The sequence below is a fragment of the Andrographis paniculata genome, unplaced genomic scaffold (genome assembly GCF_009805555.1).
Source record: "Andrographis paniculata isolate CXL003 unplaced genomic scaffold, ASM980555v1 Contig54END, whole genome shotgun sequence".
In the NCBI taxonomy this organism is placed as follows: domain Eukaryota; kingdom Viridiplantae; phylum Streptophyta; class Magnoliopsida; order Lamiales; family Acanthaceae; genus Andrographis; species Andrographis paniculata.
The window spans coordinates 853,926-866,082 of NW_026137589.1; positions in this window are offsets into that span (position 1 = coordinate 853,926).

Below are 12,157 nucleotides of genomic sequence, written 5' to 3' on the forward strand. Positions count from 1 at the left end.
ATAAAGTGTGATTTTCTAAAGCTGTAAATAATCTAACAAATATATTACATAAATTTTTAATATGAATCAATAAATTTGCCAAATTTCATATAAAAGAACATCCGAAGTTGCATTTGCATTACAAATATATCTACTTTCTTCCAAATAAATATCCAAATCTGATTGTTGTAGATTTTTGTCAATTTCATTCAAAAGCATATGAAACTTTTTTTTACCAGTACCTTGTTGATCAGATTGATAACATGTGACTATTCACATATTCATTATACAATTCATAATTTTTCTTTTGCATTTTCACAAAAAATCATTAGATAAGTATGATTAATAAGAACTATTTTGTACTTTGGATCTAAAATTGCTTCCAGTGATAACAAAATATTGATATCCTTTCAATACTTATCAAACTTTGTAAACGTAATTGTCATTGAACACGATCTTTCTTTTTATTTAGCAACTCTTTAAACCCATACAACTCCACAAGAAAAATGTTAGCCGATGGATATTCATATCCATAAATCATATTACTAATTTTATGAAATATCACTGTAAATTCAGATACTTCTTCCACCTTTTTCTTTGCTAATTCAGATGGATTATAACAAAATCTATGATATATTTTTGCACATTTAGGAAAAACATCATTTAACTCTAAACTTGAAGTCAACATAAAAAATTTGCTATTCCATCTTGTTGAACAATCCAAAATGAGCTTCTTAAATGACAATTGTAATTGCTTTTAAACTTGACAAATTGGATAAGTTAGATTTAGAATTATTAAAATATTTATGACATTTCTAACAACATAAATTATATTACTAAGCTGATCAAGACCATTTTGTACCAAAAGATTAAGTATGTGCACACAACATTGAATATGAAAATTATCAATACTTAATCTTTTTTAAGAGGAAAATCATACTTAAGACTTCTGATGCATACATCATTATATAAAAGCATTATTTACAATAATACTTGTAACTTTATTCTCAATTCCCTTATCAATATAACATTTGGTTAAACATCAACTGTAATAATTCCTGTGTGGGGAGGAGAGACATTAAAATAATTTAGCACTCGCTTTTGAAGCACCAATTGGAATCAATAAAGTGTGCAGTCAAAATCATATATTGAATTTTTTGACAGATTTCCATATATAAATAGTAATACTAATCCCACTTGCACCATTCAACAACAATTTCAATTTTTTTGTTATTTCATAAGTACCAAGTACTAATACAGTCTTTCTTAACCATTTATTGGAAGATTTTTTTTTTTAATAAAATGGAGACATAGCTTTAAAAACAATATAATCCATCATAGAAAATAAACACTAATGAGTGAGCACCATATGAGATACAAGTTCTCGAACCTTTGGCATGACCATAACAAAAGTTAGTAATAATCATACCATTAGTTGATTATTCAGTGAACAACAATATTTTTTGTACTATTAGAAAAAATGACATTTTCAATGATTATAGATTATATTGCACTTTGTTTTCCTATCTTCGAGTGATTTTATTCCAAACTAAATTTTTTTTCTTTGTTTTTACTTAAAAGGAACAACTTTATTATCTATATTTTTATCTTTTGAATTATTCTTATCTTTCGAAATTTCCAACTGTTCTTGACTCATTTCATCATTCATTTCTTAAATCAAATTAAAGTGTTTCATATGTTCATTGTTTTGTTTCATTGTAGGAGTTGATGATGACCTATAGAATGAAAAATTGTGCATACTTTAAAAAGAAAATAATAAATAAAAATTAAATTTTAATTAATCATAAATAAATATATAGAGCCAATAGTAATATATAAAAAATACAAATATAAAATATATTTTCAATGGTCAACAAAATTATATGTTTCTGAGTTGAAAATATAACAAATAATAAAAAATTCTTAAATTTGTATGGATATGCCACAATTTAATTGAAAAATATCATATGCCATGAAAATTTAATTAAAATTTTTGAAAATAATAAAAATATATAAATATTATCTTTATTATTTCTAATTATGATACCGTATATAACCAAATAAATATTCAATAAAATACTTCTAAATTATCATTTATTTTAAGTATTAAACTACTTTTTTAAATCCATTCCTAATAAAGCATTATATATCTAAATATAGATAATAACTTTAATTAGAAAATAAAAAAGACTCCATAACAAAACAAAACAAATAAAAAAGATCATACTAACTAAATCACCTATTTTATAGAAGATAAACAATAGAGTAGAAAAATAATTAGAAAAACCTAAACAAACTGCAAATATATTAATATAGATAAATATATACACGAATAATAATAATAATAATAATAATAATAATAATAATAATAATAATAATAATAATAAATCTATCAATAAATAAAAAGGGTAAGAACTAAAAAGTAATACCAATATAAGATTTATTAAGTAGTTTGTGGTCTCTGGTGTTTTGGTTCAACCTCCTTTAAAAATAGAACTAAAAAATTATATTTGTGAAAGTTTCAAATATGGTGGAAGAATTTTAGAAAATTACGAAAGAAAACTATTTTGACGTCGGTGATGGCTTCATGAAAATTGAGGAAGAAAAAAAAAGAAAAAAAATAAGGGTTAGCACTATCCATATGAATTAGGATGTGGTGGGAAGTTAGAGTACCGGAAAACTAAAATTTTAGAAATGAAAATTAAAAAAGTTAAAAATAAAATTAATATATGAAATGACAAAAATATCCCATTACTAATAAGCTTACTTAACTATTCGCAAGCTGAGCTCGAGCTCGTTTAAAAAATTAAGAATTTGAGAACTTGAACTCAGCTTGTTTATCTCTATAAATAACTTGAGTTGAGTCATAAACAAATTGAGTCGAGCTTGGCTCACAAGCTACTCGGTCCATTTAACAACTCTAGATATTAATAATTACTAGAGAAAAAATACCAGTAAAATATTTATGAGACTTTTTTATTCTTTTGTTTATGAACCACGGAGTAATCTTATGTTGTATAGTATCTTATTGAGCAATATTGTTTCGATATGGTTTTTGAGCAATCTTTGTGCGTTGAAAATAACAAATTGAATTGAAATCAATTTTTAATTTGATATAAACAAAGATTTATTGTAATACTTTGAAGAAAATATAAAATTTTAATATAATATTTAAAATAAAAATACGGCAGTCGTGTTGATTAAATAAAGCACATCATTTACATTACTTCATTTGTTGATCTTTCGGTTCATTTGATCGGAAAGAAATAACTCAAAGCTTATAGCTATTAAGTTTTCTTGTAACAAGGCTATTTGAAAGTTAAAAATCACCTGGAGTTGCTCTATACTTCTAGTAAACTTGATATGAATAATTGAAAGGGCAATTTACGTATGTCACATGGGTGGGTTAAGACAGGTAGTGTGGTTTTGACTACCATGGAAATCTGGTCATCGGCTTCTAAAATAGGATTGGCACTTGCACGAACACTTTTGCCAACCTCCATGCCATTCTTCATGATATTACATTGGCCACCAATTAAAAAAGATTGCACGACATCTTCTTTAAAAATATTGGAGTTTACAATGTTTATTCACTAAAACTAAGGTGGCTTCTGGTCACATCAAAAAGAAAATTTCCTAAATTTGTTGTAAACACAATAGGGTTGTGGAATGTCTTGCCAACCAAACATGCAACATGGACGTTTCATGCATATTAAAGCTTATATTCTGGGACATTTCAATGGTATGATAGGTATCGACACCGTGGAACTCCCCAACTTCAAATTTAAGTAATTAGATTTTGACATTGATAGAAGATGTTGGTTTTTGGTTATTATTAGTACAAGGTATTTCATTTTGTCAATTTTGTTGTTGGACTAACATTTTTTTGTTGGTCATTTTGTACATAACTTTTATTAATTATATATATATATAAATAGGGGGTCTTGCCTCAATCCCCAACTTTAGATATTTTATTATTAGATGATCATGTGAAGACGAGGGTTTATGCTAATCTATTTTTAGCCCTAATAAATACCCTATGGTGCGGCCAAATTAAATAGGCAAAGAGTGTTTTTTCTGGCTATAATGATAGAAATTCATAAAAGAACTTCAAAGAATCATATTTGGGAAACTTTTCATATGGCATGTGACATCAATGGATTGAATAGTACTTACATTAGACCTACTCGGCGACCCAAAAAAATATCTGAAGAAGTTAGAGAGTGGATTAGCTAGGCTTGGGGAGCCCCAAGCCCTTGTCATGATCTAAAAAGTAGAGAATGCAACGCCAATGCTGAAGAAAAAATACTGGAACATAAGGCTTTACATAAAAAATCATACACTTGATGGAATCATGGACCTATGAAATTAGCAAAAAGGAACCTAGCTATGAAACAAACTAAATATTTACATGGAATGGAGGGCTAAGAGTCAATTCTCTAGAGTTGAGTCTTCCAACCTCTAGAGATTTGACTCTTAGCCCTCATTTCCTCCAAGGTGACATAATAATATATGACTTTAGCCCTATGGTATGGACGAATGGAGCATAAATTCAGCTTGAAAAGAAGGTGAAGAAGATGATGTTTCAGTAACCTCCTTAAGAGAGCACTCAACATTTAGAAACTCTCATTTTTATTGTATTATAGTATGGACGGACAATAGGAAATGTCCTCATTGATGAAGGTGTGCTTTAGTGAACATTATACCTAATTTACTTTATGGAAGATTGGGATGATAAGGAATTATTTTATCCGGATGGCCATGAAGGCCATTAACTTAATGAAAAATGTCTATAATTGATAAAATTGTGGTAGCTGATGTCAAAATGGAAACTCGAAAGGATTAGGTGGCTTCTTTGTTTATTCTTCTTCTGTTTTTTTTTTTTTTTTTTTTTTTAAGGAAAACCTACCTTTGTGGCTTGGGAAAATTTTAGATCTATTCCAATATGGACAAATGGAAATAATGAAAGTTGGAGAGGATCCATTAATGGAGATACATGCTTTATAATCCATTGATTATTCTCCCATTATATTTTGGAAAAATTGCAAAAAATAGCCTGTATGTAGATCTAATTATCAATTTCGAACATTTTTTTTTCACTTTCGCAATTTAAAAAATTATGTGTACTCCGGGCATTATTTTTGCGCTCCGATGCCAGGAAAACGCATGTGACCGTCATGTGTGCCTTCGTGGCATGGCCGGCGCATACATGGACATCATCGTTGTTGTGTTGTCGTCCGCGTGGTCGTCGGACATATGACATTGAATTATTTTATTTTTTTCACTTTTGCAATTTAGGACATTATGTGTATTTCAAGTATTATTTTTGCCCTCTGGTTCCGAAAAAGTAATTTGTTCTAGGATCATCAGACATGTAACATGAAATTATTTATTTATTTAAAAAAATATATTTTTTAAAAATTTTAATGGCCCAATTGGACTAAATTACAAATAACATATTTGCAATTTGGTCTAATTGGACCAAATTGAAACAAAAGAAAAAACCAAGAACAAATTGTTTTTCCGGCGCCGAAAGACAAAAATAATACCTGAAGTACATATAATGTCCTAAATTGCGAAAATGAAAAAAAAAATTCCATGTCACCTGCCCAACAACCATGCGGACAATAGCACAATGACGACATCCACATATGCGCCGACCATGCCACGAAGGCCCACGTGACGATCACGTGCGTTTTTCCAGTGCCGGAGGACAAAAATGATGCCCGGAGTACATAATGTCCAAAATTGCGAAAGTGAAAAAAAAAATGTTCAAAAATGATAATTGAACCTATATATAGTGCATTTTTTGAAAATTTCCCTTATATTTATATTATATTTATTTTGTTATTTTTCTAGTTCTCTTCATTTTTTTTTTCAATTGAGTTTTTCTTTATCTATTGCAATTTTTTATCCTCTCAATATGTTCCAAAATTCAAACACGAGAGCTCGTCTAGGATAGGATCTTCATAATCCTCAAGCTCGTCATTCTCGATTAAGAGCATATACTCCGTGAATAAATACCTAATGTATGGTTATCTATCCTGGATAGACCTTCTCACTGAACTTTTTAGCATATCTATAGAACTCTCAGAATAATCCAGACCAACATCAACATCATCAATGGCATCATGGTCTACAACTATATTTTCATCAACATCTACTTTTGGTGTCAGAACGTGATCTAAATGAATCAATTTCTCATTGTGAACCTTTAAGCTTATGGGCTATGTCACTATTCTCAATTGTTTGATTTTCCATGAATACAACATCACAAATTCTAACAAGCTTTTTCAAACGGGATCATAACATCTAAGCCAAATTCATCATCACATTGTCTCGTCTTGGCATGGATTGCTCATCCTTAGGTACATGAACAAAGTATTTGCATTCGAAAACTCTGAGATAATCATAATTTTATAATATGAAACTGAAATTTTTTATTTCAATCATAAGAATATGTATATATTTATAGTGATATACAAATCATCTAAATAAGACGAGAATCCTACGAATCTCTTAAATAAGACAACTATCATAAATATAATATATTGCTTCTAAATATATTTTAACACCCCTCCTCAAACTCAAGATATGATCGAACAAACTTGAGTTTGTCAGAAGTGACCGAAAAAGATATAGTCGAGATCTTCCATGTACGAATTTGAATTCACTAAGACTGACGGAAGGTGATGTAGCCGTCCACTTGATCAAAGTCAGAAGCAAAACTCTCAACACTTTTAGAGTTGGAAATAGGACTCGCTCGCTCACAACGTAACTAGAGCCGAAAACAAGGCTCGCTCACTCTATGGAGCTAGAGTCGGAAACAGGACTCGCTTACTCACAACAGAGCTAGAGTCGGAAACAGGACTCCCTCGCTCTCGATAGAGTTAGAGTAAAAAACAGGACTCTCAACGACGTTAGAGTCAAAAGTAGAATATGTCAGTGGAGTAGTAGAGACGGAGACGACATGAAAATAACAGCATGATCGTGGATAGAAGCAAATATATTAATAACATATAAAAATATATACGGGATATAACGGGTCATGGAGGTACCCGGAGAGAATTTTGGCTCTGATACTATGTTAGAATATGAAACTGAAATTTTCTATTCAATCATAAGAATACATATATATTTATAGTGATATACAAATCGTCTGAATAAGACGATAATCCTACAAATCTCTTAAATAAGACAACTACCATAAATATAATATATTGCTTCTAAATATATTTTAACACATAAGAAACTTCTTTTTCCATACCAAACTCTATTAGGAACATCCATTTGTAATGCCACTATAGGAGTCAATTTAATAATACGAGCAACTGCATATAGAGCATCACCCCAAAAGTGTTGAGGTAGTTTCACATCTGAAAGTAAGCATCTAACTCTCTTTATAGAATTCTAATTCCTTTCTGCAATGTCATTTAATTGTGGAGTCTTAGGAGACAACTTCTAATGTCGAATATTATGCTTTCGACAATAGCCATCAAACAGTCCACGATATTCACCACCATTATTTGTTCTGATGCACTTCAACTTTTTCCTTGTTTCTTTCTCAACTGAAATATGAAACTCAAGAAAAATATCAAGAACTTAATCATTCTATTTCAACACTCGAACTCATAATTTTCTAGAGTGATCATCAATAAATGTCACAAAATAAGATGCACCTTCAAACAATTTTACGATCTCATTTCCTCATAGGAGAGTGATGAACAAAAGAAACTCATTTTTGCTTTCCAGCAAGGAAATATGCATACTTGTCAAGCTTCACACATCTAACACTAGGGAGTAAATTCTTCTTTGCCAGAGTATCGAGTCATTTCTTACTAATATGACTCAATCTCATGTGTCAAGGCTCGAAGAACTTCCATTTTGAACTACACTAACACTATTTGCATAAATAATAGCATGAAACCAATATAAATTATAGTTGTTCTTACCCTGAGCTATCACCATAGAACCTTTGGTAATATTCCATTTACCAACACCAAAGTGGAAAAAATGTCAATCGTAGTCCAACTTGCTAGTTGAAACACGATGCAATTGAATATCAGAAACATGCCTCACATCCTTCGACACTAGTGTGTGTCCACTATTGGTATCTAAACACATTGTCCTTGTGCCACTACTTTTTCCAAGCTATCATTCTCATCTTCAAAATTCTAAAGTCTCCTGGAGTATATAATGTAAAGAACTCCTTGTTGGCAGTCACAAAAAATACTGCTCCACTATCCACAACTCAATTGGTCTTATTTTGGATATGATTGATTCCATCTTTTTCATACACAATGACGAGATCATTTGGAGTTGTTGTATTTGGACTATCATTGATTTTATCATCATTTTTTTGCTCATACTTGGTGTCATATAATTTTTTCTTCATTTCAACTTGAAACAATACATTTTGACGTTTTCCAATTTTCCACAATGATGACATTTCAAGATCTTTGTACTTTGGTCTTGATTGACTTCTTCCTCAGCTCTTTCCCTATTCTTATTATCTCGTCCTATATTTCGGCTTCTCTCTTACTATCCGTAAGTAAGATATCAAAATGAGAAAATGAAATGCCATGTGTCTTTCTCCCCACATCTTCATTCAAAACAATATTTTTTTTTTTTTATAAATTTTGAAGTGATCTTTTCATCAGAGGCTGAATTAAGTAAGGAGACTTTACAATATTTTTTATGAACCTTGTCACGAAGCAAAAAGAGTATTAAGTAACCATAGACCAAGTACCTCGTAATCAAACTTAACACGCATGTTTGAAAATTGATCAAAGCATCCTTGAAACTCATTTATGTGGTTTGAAATGGGTTTGCTCTTATGATAACTCAAGTGCATACCTTGCTTGAGTAAAAATAGTTTATTGTTGTCAGCCTTTGAAGAGAATATACTACTTAGTCTTGGTCATTGTCAGATGTTGAATGACCTTCTCACCTAAAAGTTCGAATTATTAAGGAAACTCAACCATTATTCATATATCCGCAAACATGAATCCTAACAGTCATATTGGCAAAAAAATTCTGCAGGGGTTGTGCATGATCACGCCTAATCAAGGTATTTTGTGCTGTCCCATCAAAACTTCTTCACCAAATTCAAGTATTCCTTTCACCAAATTGACGAGAGATGATAAACGACAATAAACAACAAAAATAACAATACGAGATATAAAAAAAATTAACATAGAAAACTTCTTCAATATAAAGGATAAAATCACGAGGCCTATCACCCGACCTAAGGTAAAAATCCACTATATCAAAAGTGTCTGTACAATCAAAGGTAACCACAACCAAAACCTATCAAAACCACATCCAATTACAAGAATCAAACTTCAATAGCAAAATATCTCCCAACCATAAAATAACTCATTCCAAAACACCAACCAACATGATTAGTACTCTACTGTTGAGTTAGCAACCAGATAGAAAATCCAAGATGATGAAATAGTTGATCGAAACCGAATTGAAGAAATCATTTCTTATTGGTCGATTCTCTTGTATACATTGATGATGATTGTGTCTTTCTTAATTTCACTTATCTACAAAGTCCACCCCAAATTGAAACTAAGACCCACTAATTTTGAGATATGAGCTCCAACAAATTTGAGCTCAAAATAAATTGACAAACTATTGTAATTTAATTTTTTTTTAATATAAAAGTATATTATATAATCTTACAAAATATCGTATTCAAATTAGGGGTAATTCTCTTAATACCCATAGTTTTAAACATATAGTTTTATACTATTTTCGTCTCACAACTATAGTATTAGTTGTATTTGGCACAAGATTTAAAAATATTGATAATTGATAAAATGTATGAGTAAAAGATTTTTTTGTCCTTATAAGTGTATTAGTGTAAAAAATGGTGACATTTGAGCAATGATAGTAAAAAAATAAAAATAGTTTTATGATGATATGATTATTTACGAAAATGGGTTATTGTTTTGATTGAGACGAATGAAGTATTATATTAATAAATTAATTATATATTCAAAATATTATATCAATATTTATTTATATCATATAATAATATAATATAATTAAAAAAATTCCTTTTATTACATTTTTCCAAAACCTATCACATTACACATTTCATTTTCATTTTATATACTCCCTCCGTCTATTTACAGGTTACATTTACTTTTGGCGCGATGTTTAAAAAATAATAATATTTTAATTATAGTGAGTAGTTAAAAGTAGTGTAATGACATTTTTGCCCTTACTTTTTTTTGTAAAAGTAATTATGTGATGTAAAGTAAGAGTATTTGTGAAAAAAAATAGGGTATTTAATGAAATGTAAACTTTGTAATTGGACGTCCCAAAATAGAAACATGTAAACTTTGTAAGCGGACGGAGGGAGTATTATGTAATTAAAAAAATTCTTTTTATTACGTTTTTTTCCAAAACCTATCACATTACACATTTCATTTTCATTTTATATATTATGTAGAATGGGTTGTGTTTGTTCACGGGATTTTCTAATATAATGTGTTTGTTTGGGAGTTTGAATTTTGGATTGGGTTTTGAATAGTAAAAAATTTGAATAGTTGTATGATGTGATATAAATATGTATTAATGTAATATTTTGAATGTAAAATAGATTTTTAGTATAATATAAAAAATAAAAAATAAGTGTTTAATTTGATATTTTTGAAGAAAAAATTTGTTTGAATACTAGAAATCCACACAATCCTTCAAACAAACACATAGAAAAAAAAAATTATTAAAAATATTACTCTATCTATCATTTAAATTTATTTTTAATTTTTTTTTGTTGTCACGAAAATTTATTCTTTTTTTTCTCTTTTATTAAAAAATAACAACTTTTTTATTTTTTTTACCCTAAAAAGTAAAAAAAATTCTTTTTACCTATTTTTCTTATAAAACAACTTGTACACGATCAAATGAGTACACAATTGCATGATGGGAGGAATAATTTTAAATACATAGTTTTATTAAAACTACTATATCAATATCTATTTATATCATATTAAATAATTAACTATTATTTAAAGTTATTTATTTTTATTAAATATATTTTTTCAAAAAATACTACTCCATATTATATTTATATTTATTTGAACTATCATATAAGTATTTATTTATTAGTATCAAAACATACCAAAAAACCATAACACAAAAATATATACATAACAAAACAAAAAATACTCCTTATATCTCGCGTTAATGTATATATTTTTTTATTTTTGCATATCTTGCGTTAACGTATATATTTTTTTTATTTTTGCATGTCTCGCATTAACGTATATATTTTATTAGAAACTATGAATCCTATATATTTTTTTAAAATAGTTTTATTTTACTGTCTCAATATTAATTTTATATTAAAAAATAAGAGTAAAATAATTTTTACTTTATTTTTTATTACTTAATACAATTAAAATATTACTATCTCCGTTGTGGATACGGTATTTTAGGAGGGATGTAATTAGTAGATAATTAAGAATGTATTAGTGAAAATAATTATTCTATAATATAAATAATTATAAATTAAGATTAAAATAACTAATTAGTTTAATTAAAATTTTAAAAAAAATTAAAAAGTTTAAAATGAAATTAAAGTATGTAATCATTTTTCAAAAAAGAAAAATGACATAGTACGTGGGACGGACAGAAACGACAACGTGGACATGGTATATGGGACGAAGGGAGTATCAGTTATAAGTTATTATATTAATAATTATTCTTATATACCATAATTAAATATAAAATATATATAGTGGCGGGGTCTATCTATTTTGGAAAAGAAAATCAAAATCTAGAAATGAATTCTCACAAAGTGGATCCGTTCATGTAAAATTATATATATACACACAACTTTCAAGAACATCCGATATCAATAATAAAAAGTACAAAATATAAGCAAAATAATAGTTTAGGACTTCGAACACTTGCATTTTTGCAACTCAATACAATAAAACTAAACAATAAATAAATGAAAAAAAAGGTACAAAAGTCATATGATGTAGGCATTCGTACAACTACTCGTATGTATGAATTTGATATATATATATATATATACACGATTGTATGTAGGACAGGCTTTTTAGGGAAATAGGATTTGTTTCATAGTAAATGCTAGAATAGTATAGTGATGGACGCAGCAGCCATACAGAGTATTAGGAAGTGCATTAACATTATT